This window comes from Aotus nancymaae, unplaced genomic scaffold (assembly GCF_030222135.1).
Source record: "Aotus nancymaae isolate 86718 unplaced genomic scaffold, 86718_ANA_hifiasm-v0.15.2.pri h1tg000029l, whole genome shotgun sequence".
Lineage (NCBI taxonomy): Eukaryota > Metazoa > Chordata > Mammalia > Primates > Aotidae > Aotus > Aotus nancymaae.
In genome coordinates this window covers 2,832,699-2,852,398 of record NW_026988442.1, presented here as the reverse complement: position 1 = coordinate 2,852,398, position 19,700 = coordinate 2,832,699, and the positions used below count along the sequence as shown (strand labels likewise).

The 19,700-nt window shown below is 38.1% G+C and overlaps 1 long non-coding RNA gene across 2 annotated transcripts in view; it reads left to right on the top strand.

Moving 5' to 3' along the window:
- Positions 1–18,470, top strand: part of LOC105719370 (uncharacterized) — a 147,531-nt gene extending 129,061 nt beyond the window's left edge. For both annotated transcript variants that reach the window (XR_010344509.1, XR_001107965.1), the window contains exon 3: positions 18,406–18,470. This is a non-coding gene — a long non-coding RNA (uncharacterized LOC105719370). The remainder of the gene's footprint in view (positions 1–18,405) is intronic.
- Positions 18,471–19,700: the final 1,230 nt, after the last annotated feature.

The following is a 19,700-nucleotide window of genomic DNA, read 5'->3' as shown; positions in this document are numbered from 1 at the left end:
ATAAATGTTGAAGTACTTTTAAAAGAAATTCCAAAATAGTCTCTAGTCTTTTTTGTATGTTCATTTCTTTTGAAGCTATAGGGGTCAAAGCTCTGGATTGTAACACTAAATCGCCTTGACAAGTCCCTAGAATCATAACTAGGGAGGTACATTGGGTTTGCCTTGAGAAGGAAGGATATAAAAATGGAGGTGTGTTTATCTTCCTGTCCTGGCCCATCCCAACAGTGGTGGAAAGTTTCATTCATTCATTCATTCATTCAATAAGCATTTATTAAACAGTGTAGAAACCCCGTGTAAGATAACTTTGAGAATAGACCTAAAGGATGGCATGTTGAGTATCTGATTCCAATTTTACTTTTTCAGTGTCCTCATCGCTGATGGAATCCTGAAAACCCTGTTGGTATAGCTCTGACTGTTTCCTTCACTCTTGGATCTCAGATGGTGGGGACACTGAAATCTAGGGGAAGTTGTCTGGTACTACTTACAATTCAATCTTTCTGGTTTGTTGAAATTGTCCTGAATTTCTTTAAAATCATTATTCTCAGTCTTGAAACACTAGATTATATTCATAACAAATGGTTTTGATCTTGACAGCATCCTTAATTTTCTGAGCGAAATGAACAACAATTAGTATTCTAAATGCCAGGTCTTCCAGATTTTTATTATTTCAGACAATTGATGTATCATGCAAAACTTTTAAAATTACAATTTGCTTATTTTGAGTCTTATCTCTTCCTGCATGTTGGTTCATGCTCTCCACTGCATTAATCTTCATCTATTTACATTTCAATCAACCTGTTTATCTGTTGTTAATCCATCTTCTGGCTGATTCCTGTCAATCTCAGCATACAATAGCTCATCGGGAATATATTACATAAAAGTCATTAAGAGCAGAAGAGAGAATGGTATTCTGATTTTGATCTTTATTCAGAATTCTCAATGACTTTCCCTCAGTGATGGCAGCAGATGTTCCCAAAGTTAGTTATTAAAAATGGCAGTCTCAGTTTCCTGTTTTTCACTCTTGACTCTCAAAAACTGGATACCAGCTAGTTAGTATGTCACTGTGTTTTAGCTTCTTACAGATTCATGTTAAAACTATTCATTGTTTTTCACACGAAGTGACTGTAGTTTCTTTAACTTTTTCAATGCTGAATTTGAAGTCATTTCCCTTTCTTACACATCTGAATACAGTCCATCAGCCAATGCTCTTGTCTCTGTTTTCGAAATGTGTACTGAATCCAACAGCATTTCCCAATGTTAACTGTTACCGCCTTTGACCGAGCCACTGGTCATCACTCATTTGGACTCTTGTAGTAGCCTGGTAACTGGTTTCCGTGCTTCATTCTTGCCCTGCCATAGTCAGTTTTCCAAAGGCAAAGTGTTCCTTTAAAACTTGGGTCAGACCAGGCAACTACTGCTCAAAACATTCTGATTGCTTCCCATTTAACTGAAAATCAGATCCAATAATTGTCTTTTTATATGATCTGACTCCCTTTTACCTTTCTGATTTCATCCCCTTCTGGTATCCTCCTCATTCACCTGCTGTGTTCCAGTTACGTTGGTCTCTTTACCTTTGCAGAATATAGCATTCCCCATCAAGGCTTTTGCATCTGCTGGTTCCACTTTCTGGACTCCTCTTCCTTTCAGTCTTTTTAAAGCTGACTCACTCACTTTGCTCAGGTCTTTGCTCATATGTCACTTCATGAGTGACACCCTTGCTGAGGCCAGTTATCTCAAGTAGAAACCACTACCCCTCCCTTCCCCTCAGCTTGCTAGGAATGCAATAAATATTTGTTGAATGAGTAAAATAACTATTTTTCATGGAAAGACATTTAATTTCCTGTTCCATCTATGGGAATAGATAAGGAATGCATAAAATGATCCTCAGTAACGGAAGGCAGGTAAACAAGACAACAAAGTGGGAAGAAATCAGACATGGTAAAAATTCCAAGCCGTATATTTAGTTTTCTTAAAGTACAAACAGTAACAGAATAAAATGTCAATGAAATATTAGAAATCTTCCTTGGAACAGCTAATATTTGTAATCAGACCATTATTATGCAATTATGTAATGTTACTGGTATAATTTTTTTTTTTTTTTTTTTTTTTGAGAGAGAATAGGAAAGAGGAAAAAGGAAGAGAAAGAGAGAGAGAGAATGGGGAGGAGGGAGAAGGAAAAGAAAGAGGGAGAGAGAATGGGAGTATTGCTTTCTTGCCCAGGCTAGAATGCAATTTAGTAATGGGTATTGAAAAGCTCTTTTATACTGATAATTATACTTAATGATGTAGTCAGGAAGGAATAAGGGAAGAAGATAACAAACAAACAGCCAACCAATATTTAATTTAAACCTATGAAATGCTATGCGATTACTGAGAAGTGATTTACTTCCAATTATATAGTCACCTTTGGAATAGGTGTGAGGTGGTAATGTATGTTTTGTGTATTTGAAGTGGAGAGTTCTATAAATGTTTATTAAGTTTACTTGTTCCGGGTCTGAGTTCAAGTTCTGAATATCCTTGTTAATTTTCTATCTCGTTGATCTATAGAATCGTTAGCTCTTCTTGTTGCATCGATCCTTTTGCCATTATGTAATGTCCTTCTTTGCCTCTTTTGATCTTTGTTGCTTTAAAGTCTACTTTATCAGAGGCGAGAATTGCAGCTCCTGCTTTTTGTTTATTAGTTTATTTTTACTCTCTGTTTGATTGGTAAATCTTCCTCCTTCTCTCTGAGTCTTTGTGTATTGTTGGATGTAAGATGGGCCCGGATGCAGCATACCGATGGGTTTTGGCTTTTTATCCAATTAAAATATATATAGGTTTAATACCGGCGTTTGATGCTAGCTGGCTGTTTTGCCCATTAGTTGATGTAAATTTTTTATTGTGTTAAAGTTCTTTGCTTTTTGATATATTTTTGGAAAGGCTGATATTGGTTGTTCCTTTATATGTATAGTGCTTCTTTCAGAAGCTCTTGTAAAGCAGGCCTGGTGGTGGTGAACTCTCTAAGTACTTGTTTGTTCGCAAAAGATTTAATTTTTCCTTCGCTCATAAAGTTTAGTTTGGCTGGATAGGAAATTCTGGGTTGAAAGTTCTTTTCTTTAAGGATGTTAAATATTGGTCCCCACTCTTTTCTGGCTTGTAGGGTTTCTGCTGAGAGATCTGCTGTAAGTCTGATAGGTTTCCCTTTATGGGTAACCTGACCTTTCTCTCTGGCTGCCCTTAGTATTTTCTCCTTCATTTCAACCCTAATAAATCTGGTGATTATGTGCCTTGGGATTGGTCTTCTTGAAGAATATCTTTGTGGTGTTCTCTGTATTACCTGGAGTTGAATATGACCCTGCCTTGCCAGGTTGGGAAAATTTTCCTGAATGATATCCTGAAGAGTATTTTCCAACTTGGATTCATTCTCTTCATCACATTCAGGTACACCTATCAAACGTAAATTAGGTCTTTTCACATAGTCCCATATTTCCTGGAGACTTTGCTCATTCCTTTTCATCCTTTTTTCTGCATTCTTGTTTTCTCGTTTCATTTCACTGAGCTGGTCCTCGACTTCTGATATCCTTCCTTCTGCTTGATCAATTCGACTGTTTAAACTTGTGCATGCTTCGCGAAGTTCTCGTGTTGTGTTTTTCAGCTCCATCAATTCACTTATATTCTTCTCTAAATTGTCCATTCTCGTTAACAGTTCGTCAAACCTTTTTTCAAGGTTCTTAGTTTCTTTGCATTGGGTTAGAACAAGTTCTTTTAATTCACAGAAGTTTCTTATCACCCACGTTTTGAAACCTGCTTCTGTTATTGGAACACACGTGTAATCTATTAAGCCTTGTTCCGTTACTGATGAGGAATTGCAATCCCCTGTAGAGGGAGAGGCATTCTGATTTTGAGTATTCTCTACCTTTTTACGCTGGTTTCTTCCCTTCATTATATATTTGTCCGTCTGTCGTCTTTATAATTACCGGCTTTCTAACTGGGTCTCTGACGTCCAACTTGTTGATTCCCTGCGCCGAGATCTGAGCAATTCACTGAGCCGGCCAAAACAGTGGTGTTAAGATTGATGGTGCTTTCCTGCCTGGGAATATCCAGACTCTGCACCAAGAACTGGCGTGCTAAGGCACCAGCAAAACCACCACGCCGGCCACAAGAGTCGCCCTGGCGACCCGTGGGGCTCCTCCACTGGGAATCTCCTGGTCCGTGAGCAACAAATATTCGTCTGAAAGTGTGGCGTCCTCTCGTTCTTTGCGCTTTCACTGGGAGGTACGTGCCCGAGCTGCTAATCATCAGCCATCTTGGATCTCTCCCCCTGTTACTGGTATAATTTTGTGAGTGTTTTCTAAAGTATTAGATGCTCCTCCCTTTGTGATTAAATTGAAACTATCAATATGCTTGACAGATTCCCTTTTTATAATAAAATGTACCTGTGTGTGTAGTACTATATATATATACACACAATTGCATATGCATGTGTTTGAATTATCAATAATGTATGATTTTTATACTAATAAAGGTAATAATGTATTAGAGTTATTTTCTATTGCTAAATGGGAATCTGTTGTGATTATTATTATTGGTGTATTATTAATATTTGTAGGTATTAGGTACATATATGCAACCCTGTAGAGGGAATATTTCTTCTGGAACCAGATCTTCTGCATGTTATAACTTTGTGAATTTACTTAACTGTCTGGGCTTCTTGCCTTGTTTTTAAAATGGACATAATAATAATACCTTACTTATTTAAAGGTAGAAAGGTAGAAATATATGGTACTCTAATATTTGACGGATCTCAGAGTCATAATTTTAAAAACCACAATGAGATATTATCAAACACCTATGACCTTGGCTAAAATAAGAAGGAAAAAAAACCCTGCATGGTACCAAGTGGGTGAGAATACAGAGCAACTGGGATTCCCATGCAGTGCTGGGAATGCAAAATGATGCCACCACTTTGAAAGACAGTTGGACACTTTCTTATAGTGTTAAACATATAATACATATAACCCAGCAATACCACTTGTGGGTATTTACCTAAGTGATGGAAACTTGTGTGTAAACCAAAATCTGTACACTAGTATTTATGGTAGCTTTATGTATAGTCCAAGAAACTGGAGACAATCCAGATATCCCTCAACTACAGAATGAAAAAAATAATCCCTGGTACATCTATACAATAAAATACTACTTAGCCGTAAAAAGGAACAAATTATTGATGCATGCACCAACGCAGATGAATCCCAAAATGCCTTACGCTACATGAAAGAAGTTGGAGTCAGACTTGAAGGCTACATACTATATGATTCCATTAAGTAAAGGCAACATCATAGGAACAGAACACAGATCAGTGGTTGTGTGGGAGTGGGAGGAGAGACTGACTGTCAGAGGGGCAGCATGAGGGAGTTTTGAGGTACGATTACTGTTTTATGTCTTGATTGTGTGGTGGTTACATGACTGTATGCATTTGCCAAACTCACATGTGCATTGCACATGAGAGAGTCAATTGTATTGCATGGGAATTAAAAATAAATAATTAATTATCTTGATTATTAAACCTCTGAGGCTAGGCATTAATGAGGCCTAAATATCCTAGGTGGGTAATCACATCTTCTCTTAGTTCCTCGTTTCATTTTATTTCGGTTGCCGTGGTTTCCTAGAGTGGCTTTGTCCTGCTTCAGATATTATTTATAGCATGATGGACTTTGGCTCTGGTGTCAGAGGTAGCAATGGTGGAAAGCCTTCCCACCTTCTCCTAGAAGCAATTTCATATCCTTAGAGGGACGTTGCCAGCTGACTGGCCTAGCTCAGTGGTAGTGATGCTGACAAAGGCTGGGATCTTGTCCTGCAACTTTGAATTTGTAGATATATCAACTGTGTTAGTTTCTTTATAAAAACAAAATAGAAATGAATAGGAAGCAGAATCAGAGCAGGCTGATTCTGTTTTCAAACAAATTACTCCAGCCTATGCATTTGGGTCCCTTATTTCAACACTGTACCTGTCTCAGGGCTCTGACATCAGCAGTTATGTTCTGGGCCCTGAAAAGTTTGCTGACTCCAGTTCCATAAATAAAAAACAAAAGAAAACAAAAAAGTAACTGTTGTACCACAGTGTGTTGTGCCCCAGTGGGCCAGCATATGAGGTAACATCTCATGGAACAGATGGTTGACCAGTTGTCTTTGATAAAAAAAAAAAAAAAAAATCTGACAAATATAAATACTAATCTAAACTTATATAATTTATAACAAGAGAACTTCAGGCATTGGGAGGTTTTTGTAAGCTGTACTTACTCTTTTTCTTTTCTCACTTACAAGCTAGTAGATACATTTGATGTTTGTTGAGAATATGACTAATGTAAAGGTTCTTTTTTTTTTTTTTTTTTTTTTTTTTTTTTTGAGACAGAGTCTTGCTCTGTCACCAGGCTGGAATGTGCAGTGGTGTGATTTTGGCTTACTGCAACCTCTACCTCCTGGATTCACACGATTCTCTGGCCTCAGCCTCCCGAGTAGCTGGGATTACAGGTGCACATCACCACACCTGGCTACTTTCTTTGTATTTTAGTAGAGACAGAGTTTCACTATGTTGACCAGACTGATCTTGAATTCCTGACCTCGTGATCTGCCTGCCTCAGCCTCACAAAATGCTGGGATTACAGGCGTGAGTCACCGTGCCCAGCCATAAAGGTTCTTGAGGTCATGAATCTCTTGTAAAACCAGCCCTGTTTCCATTTTTCTAGACTATTTTGGATCCTCTGTTTTAGGTATATCACCCTGTTTCTATACAGCTGTCTTAAGAGTGCTATAAACCTAAATTGAACAGGAAACCAGCTTCCTATAGAAGTGAATTACAATAACTTAAAATGAAATATTTTTCTCTCTGGCGTTATTCTAGAGCAACAGCTCTTGAGTTTCCTATGTTACTATTCTTAGTTTAAGCTGCACAGATCGTTTTCTCTATGTGCATAGTTATTTCAGTGCAGAAACAAAGGAGTGGGAGAGGACTGTAATTGAATACCCACTCCAAGTTGCAGGAATGTGATAGGCACTTTTCATGTATTATTCCATTTAACTTCACAACAATGAGTTAGGTAGATAATTTTGCTGCTTTACAAACAAGGAAACTAGGTCCAGGAGAGGTTAATTGACTTTTATTCTCAAAGATAGGTCTGTCTCACTCCCAAAAACCGCCCTCTTTATATTCCGAAGGCTCCATTTGGGAATAGTGGGTTGTTTTTTTTTTTCATCTCTTTGTCACTTGCAGTGGGGGATGGAGATTGCACTGGTCTTTTGAGATTGAGCCTTGGAGCTGCTTCTTAGACCTGGTCTGAGAACCAGGTCTGCTCTCTGTTTTACTTTTCAGAGTCCCAAGAGATTTGGCCTAATTTTATGTATTTCTTAAAATCTGCTATTACACACGTTTGATCACTTGGTTCTTTCTCCCCCATGACTGCCTTTAGAGGAAAATTGAGTCCCACAGTTGCATGGCTCTGAACAGTAAACCCACAAGGCTTTCTTATTTTAATAATTCTACTTCTAATCACCATAGAGAAATAGGAAAGCAAAGAGAAGAAAAAAACCCAAATTAAAAAGATTCAAAATAGTTAAAATCTTAGTCGTTGAGTAAGTTTATATAGTTCCTGAGACTTAGTTGAAAAGATACTAAAAGTCTTTTTTTTAAAAAATAGAGATTACTTTTATTTATCATTGGAACTGTAGTCCAAAGTAGATTCAAGTTGGTACCACTTGTGAAATTTTTCAGTCACTATCCAAGCTCTAAGACTTGGATACCTCTAAGACTTGCAAACCTCTGTCTCCTGGGTTCAATCAATTCTCCTATTTCAGCTTCTCGAGTAGCTGGAATTACAGCGAGCTCCACCATGCCTAGCTAATTTTTTTGTATTTTTAGTAGAGACGGGGTTTCGCCATGTTGACCAGGCTTGTCTAGAACTCCTGACCTCAGGTGATCTGCCCGCCTAAGCCTCCCAAAGTGCTGGATTACAGGTGTGAGCCACTGCACCCGACCGCTCTAAGACTTTCATTATGAACCAGTGACCTAGGAAATATCTAGAAAATAAAGCTATATGTCATGTTAGAGTGAATGCCACTGGATGGGATTGGGGAATGTACGTTAGACTTAAAGAACTTTTGCCACCCAATAATGAAAGCCACAGCCATGTGTGATCATTGAACATTTGAAATGTGGGTAATCTGAATTGAGATATGTTGCAACAAACTATACACTGAATTCCAAAGACTTAGAATGAAAAAAAATTTTTAAATATCTCAATAATTTTTATATCGATTGCATGTATATCAATTATATTTTTAAATCCTATGTATACTCAATTAAATAAAATACAGGCAGTCCTTGACTTATCATGGTTCTACCTACAATTATTTTTACTTAACAATGGTACCAAAATGGTAATGCATCCTTTAGAAATCATACTTCAAGTTTTTATATTTTCCCAGGCTAGCATACGTAATGAGATTGTCTTGAAATGCTGGGCAGTAGCAATTGAGTCCCAGCTCTTGGTCAGCTGTGTAACTGCAAGGGTAAACAACCATCTGATATTCAATGCTTTGTGTTAGATGATTTTGCTCCACTGTAGGCTAATGTAAGTGTTCAGAGCACATTTAAGGTGGGCTGGGCTAAGCTATGATATTTGGCACGTTAGGTGTATTAAATGTATTTTTGACTTACCATATATTCATTCAACTTAGGATGGGTTTATCAGGATGTAACTTTATTCTAAATCCAGGAGTATCTGTATATTATTAAAATTAAATTCACCTTTTTAACTTCTAATTTTGAGATAATTGCAGAGTCGTATGTAGTTGTAAAATGTAATACAAAGAGATCTCATATATCCTTTACCCAGTTTTCCCCACTGGTAATATTTTGCAAAACAACAGTACAATGGCAGAACCATGAAATTGACATTGATGTAATCCACTGACCTTATTCAGAATTTAACAGTTTTACATGCACTTATTTGTGTGTGTGTGTGTGTGTGTATGTGTGTGAGTTCTATGCAATTTAATCACCTTTGTAGATTCATTATGACATGGCCACAGTCAGGATATGGAGTTCTATCCCAAGGATCTCTGTGCCACAGCCATCTCCCTTCCTCCTCTCCTTCCTAACCCCTGGGAATCACTTATCTGTTCTTTATCTGTATAATTTTGTCATTTCAAGAGTGTTATGAATCACATAGCATGTAACTTTTAAAATTAGATTTTGTCACTCAGCAAAATTCCCTTGAGATTGATTCAAATAGTGTTATCAGTAGTTATTTCCTTTCTATTGTTGAGAAGTTTTCTGTGTTTCTTTTAACCTTTGTAATGGTGCTACTAGAAAGTTGAAAATTACATATGTAATTTGTATTTCTGGCTTTCATTGCGTGTCTATTGAACAGCATTGGTTTAACAGAATGTTTACTAGAAGTAATTAAAAAGTATACTTCTGTTTAGATTTTCATGGAACTTTAGGTATTCCTATGTTAAATGCTGTATTTTGTTCTGCTAACTTTAAATCAGTTTATTTGGAAATGAGCAAGGGAGCAGTGGCTTTAAAAAAATCATTTCCGGAGAGCAAAATTATCTCAGTGTCCCTCCCACATTCCTCCTTCTGCCTTTTTTTTTTTTTTGGTCAGTTTTTCAGTAAGAAACCCTTTGTATTTCTATCCACAAAAGAAACTTTTCATCAGGTTAGGCAGCAGAGGGGTATCTTGCAGCCACTCCCCTGGCATTCAGCACACTGGTTTGAGACTAATTAAATGGCTCATATTTATCTGATATTTTCCCCCTGGGGAGCTCCAGAAACTTCTTTCTTTTTCAACTTAAGCTTCAAAAAGAAACCAGCTCAGTTAGCTTATGATGGAGGCAAGAAACAGGACACAGGGCCATTTCAGAGCAGATTAGAACCGAGGTAAAGGAGAATACCATTTTCAATTAAAATTGCCTGGGGAAATTAGGTAGGCAGAGAATAATTACCTGGGTTGGCACACATCCAAGTTTCTGAAACTAAGACCCTGCTTGAATGTTCTGAGGGATCATTGACAACCACAAGTAACCAAGGACCTTGAAGTTTATATCTCATCTTAAAGGTATTTGAGAGTTCTGGGTACAATGTATGGCTATTTTAAGTCAAATTATATAGCATGAGATGTTCGAACAAAACCCTATAAAAAACCAATACTCAAAACAAGCAATACCACAAAGCATCAGGTTAAAGGAGGTTTCTATGACAAAATAAATGTACATTTCTGTGATTCAGCTATGCAACCAACAAGACACTGGGGCTGAGATTGAACTGTAGGAGAACATAAAGGGACTGATTAAAGCATAGTTCTAGTCTCTTACCTCCTTAGGCAAAGGGCCCTAGTACATGAACAGTCCTTGGTTAGCATCTTAGAAATACCAAGAAACATTACTGAGTAAATGTCCTAACACAAGGACTTGTCCAACCTAGTCTTGCAAATGAGTCATTGAAATCAAATCTGCCTTGAATGCAAACGTCAAGATTTAATATTGTACTTCTTACCCCAGCTCCACCTCCAGTGACCTGTTACTGTTATACAACCGCTAAGCATGGTTTCTCAGGGTCTGTGCTGCCTGTGGCTGGTGGTATGTGATTCCGTGCTGCCATTGCGATGGGGGAGTAGAATCGATGGAAAAGTTTTCAGGTGATTGAACTATAGATTTTTTTCTTTCTCATTACCTCGAGGAGGGCCAACCACCTTCTCCACAATAGGAAAGGGATCCAGTCATGTTTCTTACTTGCTTCTAGTGTTAACTTTTGCTGTGTTTTCATTTTTTCATAATCTCTCAATATGCATAGTGAAAGAGGGTTTAGGAGGAACAAAACAGAAAAAGGAATCAGTTATATTTTTTTCTCTTTCCTCTTTCAAAATAAAATACAGGGGTAGAGGAATACTTGTTTTATTTTCTTATTTAAAGAGATTTTCATAGACTTGCTGAACAAGGCAGCTGCTGGTACATAGGGTATTTTAATGCAAACTACAGAAATGTATCCCTTTGTAGGGCTGCAGGCCTCACTCACCTCCTGGCCATGGATAGGAGCCGTATCTGTCTGAGTGCAATGCATGTGTGCTTGGCCACCACCTTGTGCTATATAATAGATGCAGAAATATCCCGTTTTATACTGTGGAAGTACAGATGGATGCGCAGGCAGTTGTCTTAAGAGGAAGGGTCCCAGGGCCAGTGCATCAGGGGTTGAATTCATGCTCCTTTGCTTACCTGTCACATGACTCTGGATAAGAGTGAGATGACAACTCTGTATGTCAGTCTGCTCATCTATAAACCATTTCTGTGTCATAGAGTTTGATGAGATATAATGAGTTAATATACATAAAACACTGAGAGTGGTACCTGAACATAGTAATTTCTCGTTGATTGGTAGTTATTATTATTTGCTTCTGACAGTTTTGTTCTCTAACCAAACATGCTTTCGAAGGGAGATTTCTTAAGGATTCTCATTTTTTCAAAGTCCTATCTAACCTATCTAATAAGTCATGTATTAGTGGATTATGTTAGGCAGTATTTTAATTATGTTTAAACTTTTCCTTTTTTCTTTTTGAGGTAGAGTTTTGCTCTGTTACACAGGCTGGAATGCAGTAGTACAATCACAGCTCACTACAACCAAGACTTCCCCAGTTCAAGTGATCTTCCCACCTCAGCCTCCTAAGTAGCTGGGACTACAGGCATGTGCCACCATTTCTGGCTAAATTTCTGTTTTTTGCTTTTTTTGTAGAGATGGAATCTCACTATGTTGACTAGGCTGATCTCAAACTCCTGGACTTAAGCAGTCCTCCCACCTTGGCATTCCAATGTGTTGCGATTACAGGCATGAGCCACCACACTTGGCCTGCTTTTACTTTAAATATTAGTATCGTTATATATATGCTGCATCTGTGTAACTTCCCAATAACCAAGTCGGTTGAATGAAAGAGTAGTTTAAATTGGTAGACACCATGTATAAAATATAACCTAATTTAATTAAAACATTTTGGCCCATGTTATTAATTGGATACTCTGTCCTAACAAAACAAACCAAATGAAACCCAAATTTTTGGTACTTCTAGGTACTGAGTATGTGTTTGCTGCTTCTTTTAAAGAATGTCAATTTTCTAGACATCTAGTTTCATAAGGTTTAGTTTAAAGAAGAGAAGCATCTCTTATAGATTTAGAATTTAGTAGAGTACAGATATTCTTTACGTTAGATAACAGAAGCCCAATAACATTTGGGAGAATTGTTAAAAATGTACTGACTGGTTTTATTTAGCCTCTCTGCTGGTCAGTTAGCTTTTCTTGTGACATCGCTGCAGATTCAAGTCTGAGTTACATAGAGGACAGATGCATGCTAAGTTAGGTGTAACAGGCAGAATTCTAAGATGGCCCCAAGACTACTGCCCCTTGGTTTACATATCCTGTATGATCCCCAGGACTGTGACTATGAGGGGATGCCACTCCTGTGATTAGGTTATGTTACATGCCACAGTTTTTAAGCCTAAAAGCTTGTCCTCAGTGGACCCAAGATAATCTTTTCTTGGAGAGACAGATTCAGAAGAAAGATTCTTTAAGGGGAGATTCTCCATGACCGGCTTTAAAGATGATGGGTGCCATGTGACAAGGAGGGTGGACGGCATCTAGGAGCTGAGAGTGGCCCCCAGCTGACAGCCTGAGCAAACTTGTAAGTAGATTATTTCTCTGAGCCTCCAGAAAGGATGAAGGCTAGCCGACACCTTGATTTTAGCCTTGTAAGATGCTAAACAGAAAACCCAGCAACTATGTCTGGACTCCTGACCTACAGAACTATGGAGCTTATGAATGTGCATTGTGTCAAGTCACTACGTTTGCAGCAGTTTGTTACACAGCTATAGAAAACTAATACATGAAGGAAACCAGGCAAAAGAATGTAGGTTGGCAATTGCAAAGCCATTACCATTATTTAGAGAAAAAAATAACACCCATAAAGTAAGTCGTAATGACCTCTAAAGAGCCCTGTTTTGCACTGTAGAACCCGTTAGCCACAGTAAATGACAGATAGCGGAGCTGTAAGTTTTCTGGGCAGAGTTTAGATGCTTTCTCAAACTGGCAGTTTTAGACATAGTGGGGGCAAATGAATGGCTAAAATAGCCTTCTTTCTTGGTGTTTACTGCATGATGGCAAAGAAAAAAATAGAGAATAGGAAGTTGGAATTCCCTTCCTTCTATGCTTTCATTTAGGGATCACTCAGTTGGGTTGGTGAGAGGAGAGCACAGGTGAAGGAGTTGGCTGGGTGGAAGTGCTCTGGAGGGTGGGGGTTGTGGGGACCTGGAAAACCCAAGCTTTCTCTGAGGGGACAGATGCCTCTCGGCTGTGGCTGAGTTGTCTGCAGCATTCTGTTGTGGAATCATCCAAATTTCCAAGAGAAGGTAGGAGTCTGGATATTTATGTGTAATCTCTCATTTTTTCAATGTTAATAACCAGCTCAAACTTTAGAAGATCACCATGGTTCCATATAAACATATATGTGGCCAGATCAGTCCCATGAGTAGCCTTTCTGTGAATGCAGCCTAGAGAATTAATATATGGGGGCAGTTCCAAAGACTCAGAGAAATGGAGGGTATGAGTGCCACGAGTTCTAGGAGTTCTGTCTGTTTTTTCACTGCCATGTACTCAAACTGAGAACAGCATCTGGCACACAGTAGGTGCTCAATAAATATTGTAGAGTGAACCTGAGGAAACATAAGCATATTAATACCTTAAATGAACATAGGAAATATGATTGCATTGGCGAAACTTGTTTCTAGGATTTGGTTACTTTTAATGTCTCGGCATGGTATGATTTGGGTTAACACAGTGTTCTTTTGGCCCACCCATTTTTCTTTTCTTTCTTTTTTTTTTTTTTTTTGGAGGCATAGTCTTCTCTGTCACCCAGACTGGAATGCAGTGGTGTGATCTTGGCTCACTGCAAGCTCTGCCTCCCGAGTTCAAACAATTCTCCTGTCTCAGCCTCCTGAGTAGGTGGGATTACTGGCATACACTACCACACCTGACTAATCTCATTTCTTTTTTTACCTGCAATTTATTTGAGGGCTCTTATGGAAGTCATTAGCTACGACAGAATGAAGCAGGCATTGATCCCTTCTGTGTTACTTGGGTACCTTGCGCCTCTCGTCTTGTCTCACTCTGACCCTGACTTGTGAGATAAGTCCTTATACCACCTACATTTTACAGATAGGAGCTGGTTTCAGAGAGGTGAAGACAGTTGCTAGAAACTGCAAAGCTGGCAGATGGTGGTCCTCAGCTCTTCTGACTGCCAGGCCTTTGCCCTGCACCTCTGTGCTTGATACTCAGCATGCATTGGAACCAGTCGTGTCAGCATCACCCGAGAGCTTGAGCTTCAGACCTGCTGAGTCTCAGGCCCTGCCTCAGATCTACATTCAAACAGAATGTGCGTTTTAACCAGATATGTTGGTGATTTTTATGTTAAACTTTGAGAAGCATTATCCTACCCCACTGGGTTCTATACTTGGGTTATTCCTGAATCACTTTTATGGATTTGGCCAAAGCTGTTTCACCTGAACTTATGACTCCTCTTTTCCACTTAAATATATTTGCTTAAAAAGAAAATACAACCGTGATAAACAATGATGGTAATGTGGTAATATTACTATTATAAGTAGCTGTAAATAACTATAGTTATTTACATGGTTAATACAAGAATGATTCCATTTTCTATAAATAGAAGGTAAGTGCTAATGTCCATGAACTCTACATTACCTCTCCATGAACCATTGTGTAGTATTTGTATTTTAAGATGGTGCATGGAAACTATGTATATCATTAATAATAAAGTGTAATAAACCATAAAATATCTCTTCATGGACCATTAGTGGTCGTGTGTTTCACTTTGGGAAATAACACTGTGGTTGATTGTAAAAATGTCCACCAGGTCTTCCCACTGTACATTCATGCCTTTGCAATGTGCAGTCCCCCGTCAAGAGGTGAGACCACATTTCCCTATCTTTTGAATGTGGGCTTGACCACATGGCAATTTTTTTAAATGACGTGTTAGTCAATGCAACACAGCAGAGGCTTGGAAAGTGCTTGTACTTTGGGGCCTGACTTCTTGCTGCTCTTGCAAACTTGAGAACACCAAAATAAATGGTTATTGATTTAAGCTACAAAAGTTTGACGTCTTTGTTACACTGCACAAACTCACTGACACAACTGCTTTCTAACATTCTGTTTGCTTGCCAAACAATAATTTCCATGTTCAGTTTTAAGTCAGACTAAAATGATCTGTTTTGGTTCAACTTTGCCCAATTATTCTTCACTTTAAAACAAAATCTAAATATTGAATATCTTGGGGGTGGACGTCACATGCTAGTCTTTTTGTGTTCAGTCTGTATATAGATTCACTAAAACAGGCTAAATTCAATGTTACCTTCAAATATATGTAGGATTTTTCCTCCTCTGAGAAATAAAAGCTTCACCCTTGGCAAAAGTTCTCCTTTGCTTTGAAATAAGACTATGTAGAACACTGTGGCATGATTAGTGGTGGTTTACAGTAAAATGTTGGGGTTTCCTTATGGCTTGAAGGCAGTTCCATACGTATGCTTTTCTTTTGTCAGGGTAAAATAAAATTGGGTATTTTCCATCAAAAGGAATCCCCTGAAGAATCACAATAAGAATTTTTAAAATATATAAATTTTACCACTTATTGTGTTCTCTTGAAGAATGTGTTTTCTCATTTTTGGAGAAAGCCAACTGATATTCACTGGAAAACTCACTGAAATGTAACGTTTTTTTCTTAAAGACTGCTTTCATGAAGTATAATTTACGTACCGTAGAATATACTCACTTAAAATGTGCAATTCAGTGGTTTTTAGTATTAATATATTCTCAGCATTGTGTAACTATCAAACAGTCTAATCTTTGAATTTTCATTACCCCAAAAAGTAATCCCATCCTGCTCCCATAGAGAGCCACTAGTCTGCTTTCTGTTCCAGTGGATTTGCCTGTACTGAGCATCTCATATATATGGGAACATACCATATGTGGTCTTTGTGCTTGGCTTCTTTCCCTTAGCATAGTTTTTTTTTTTTTTTTTTTTGAGACAAAATCTCACTCTGTTGGAGGGTAGTATTGCAATCTCGGCTCACTACAAACTCTGCCTCCCAGGCTCAAGTGGTCCTCCTGCCTCTGCCTCCCGAGTAGCTGGGATCACAAGTGTGCGCCACCACACCCGGCAGACGGGGTTTTACCGTGTTGGCTAGGCTGGTCTGGAACTCCTGACCATAGGTGATCTGCCTGCCTTGGCCTCCTGACGTGCTGGGATTACAGGCGTGAGTCACCATGCCTGGCCAGTGTAATGTTTTTTTTAAGTTAATTCACATTGCCATGTGTATCTGTGTTGTGTTTTTGAATTGCTGGATAATATTCTATTATGTGAACATACTGCCACATTTTGTTAATAGGTTTGTCAGTTGATAGACATTGGGATTGTTTACACTTGGGCTACTATGAATAATGCTGCTATGAAATTTTACATATAATTTTTATATGGATATATGTTTTTATTTTTCTTGGGTGTTTATCTAGGAGTGGAATTACTGGATAATACAGTTACTTTATGTTTAACCATTCGAGCAACTGGTAGACTGTTTTCCAAAGCAGCTGCATTATTTTACATTTTCCGCCAGCAGTGTACAAAGGTCTGATTTTCTCTAAATTCTTGTCAAAACTTGTTACTATGTCTTTTGATTATAGCTTTCCTGGTGGCTGTAAAGTAGTGTCTCATTGTGGCTTTGATTTATATTTCCCTGATGGTTGAAGCATCTTTTCATGTATTTGTATATCTTCTTTTGAGAAATGTCTGTTCAGGCCATTTGCCCATTTTTAAACTGAGTTATCTTTTTCCTGTCCAATTCTAAGAGTTCTTACATCCTCGATGAAAGTTTCTTATAGAATTTCCTGTTCTGTGGATTCTCTTTTCACTTTTTTGATGGTGTACTTTGAAGCATAAAAGTTTTTAAAGAAGTTCGATTTATCTTTTTTTTTTTCTTTTGTTCTTCATGCTTTTTGTGTTATATCTAATAAACCATTGTTCTGGTCACAAAGATGGTGCCACCCAAGATCACAAAGATTTACTCCTATGTTGTATTTACTTTTAAGAATTTTATAGTTTTACATCTGTGATTCATTTTGAGCTAATTTTTGTCTGTGTTGTGAGGTAGGAGCCTATCTTCGTTCTTTTGCATGTGAGTATTCAATTGTCCTAGCACCGTGTGTTGAATATGTCTTTCTCCATTGAATGATCTTTTGATACCTTTGTTGAATGAAACAGCTTTTGTTTGTATTAACGCTGATACAACTCTGGGGTTTGGGATTTTGTTTACCTATTATGGTATAAATATATTTCTTCTTTGAAAGACCAAAATACCTAGTGAGACACACATGAATACCCCCCTCCCCCGCACACACACACTCATGCACATAGCTCTTTTTTTTTTTTTTTTTTTTCCTGAGATGGAGTCTCACGCTGTTGCCCAGGCTGGAGTGCAGTGGTGTGATCTCTGCTCCCTACAACCTCTGCCTCCTGGATTCAAGTCAGTCTCGTGCCTCCACCTCCCAAGTAGCTGGGATTACAGGCTTGTGCCAGCACACTTGGCTAATTTTTGTATTTTTTGTAGAGCTGGGGTTTTACCATGTTGGCCAGGCTGGTCTTGAACTCCACTCTCAAGGGAAGTGATCCACTCGCCTCAGCCTCCCAAAGTATTGGGAATATAGGCGTGAGCCACTGCACCTGGCTACTTCTGTGTACTTCTGACACCACCTGGAACTCTTCCTCCCACTCCACCTTAAAAAGATCCTGAAATCTAGATTTCAGCCAAACCAGATATCCGATGTCAAATCCAGAATCAACATAAACAACTTAATAACAAAGACGATAAAGAAACATCCACAAAAATAATGATTCTTTTTGCAGATAGATGTAATTCTGTTATAAAAAGAGTTTTTTTCCCCAATTACAGTTCATCTAAGGACATTTTACTGCTAATCAGGAAAAGATAATTATATTTACTTTGAGAAGGTTTTAGATAGTCTTGTTGTTCTATTGCTGCTTAATTATTTTAATAGATTAAGAGGTTGAGTGGGATATTAGCATTGAAGCGAGAGTATATCAACTCTCTTGGCTGGGTGTAGAAGTAATAATTCTGATATAATGACAGTGTGTCTGTGTCATTTGTTTGCAACTTATGCCACTCATTTTTTTTCTGTTTTTCTGACATGTTTTTAAATTTAAATTATAGATTCTGATTTTGAAGTGCAAAGGACTGTTTTTCTCCATGAAAACGTAAGTCCTTTACATTGATTTGTCTCTTGTCTATGTCTGTTTCACAGAGGACAGTGCTGCTGTGAGTTTGACAAAGTGGACATCACCTGCAGTCAGTCCAGAACTGCCCAGTGAGTACTTTACAGCCTGTGTGGAGAGTCTTTGGTTGTAGGATTCTAGAACTTTCAGTCTGTAAGATGAATCCCTTCATTCTGGCTGATGCTGCTTCTGAAATGCCTCTTTAAACTGATTCACAAACATCTTCCCTGATGTGGCAGAGCATTAAGCAGGATCTCCCAGCACTTTCTAGGTTCAAGTTTATTAATTTCACTACTAATCTTGGGCACATTACCCTTTGCTAGATTTTCTACTTGCTGTTTGTGATAGTATTGCCTGCATTTAGTAAGCATCAGATGTTTTTGAAGTGATCATTGTTTACAGTTCTTTCTGGGGAGAAATGTATGTGACTTGTTTTCAGTCCTATGCAGATTTTGCTTAAGAAGATTCTCACCAATGTGAAAAATCACAACTGTGCACATTGTCAGCAAAAATCCTCCATTTTGGGGGACCTAACTAGGGGATGATGTAAATAAATTCTTCCAGTGCTCCCCTAATGGTCCATTTTACAAACCTTTAAAGAAACGCTAAAAGAGGAACTGAAAATATCTTTATATGGCTGATTCGTTTTAGTATAAACTGTAACCTGCCAATACTTGTATTCCAGAGCCAGAATCCTAGTGAACAGGAGACATTGTTCTTTTATAATCCCTTGATCAAATTGCTGTTTTTCAATTGCTGTTATAAATAAAGCATTTGGACTATGTATCATGTCTTACCTTCAGCAACAAGAGTTTATTTTATAGCAATGGCATGAACCAGCAACTTTACTGTTCCTCCCAATAGGTCCTCCTGGAGGATCTGTTCCTACAGGTCATTGGCATTTAATGGCAGCATTTTTTTCCTCCAGCGTGTTGCATATCATGTGAGATACTTCATTATCTTCTGGCAGTGCCTGTAGCTGATTTTCTTCCGGCCATTCAGCAAGGGGAAGGAAGAATCACACAACCTGACACTTCTCTAAGTGATCAGTGTTTAATGATGACAAGAGATATCCAGAAAGTTGATTTATTATTGAATGTTCCTACCTATTTTTAGTTAAGTGCACTATCTTTTACTACTCCCCAAGGATGACTCATAAACCATGTCTTAGTAGGCAAAGCAGAGTTGGGGAGTGGGGGAGAATGAATAATTCTCTAAGGATTTTAAATCAGTGTGGACACATCATCTGCTTTTCACTCCTTCGTCACATTAATCTGAACTATCCACTTTCTCTGTATAAGAGTTGTATTATCCTTAAATAGGT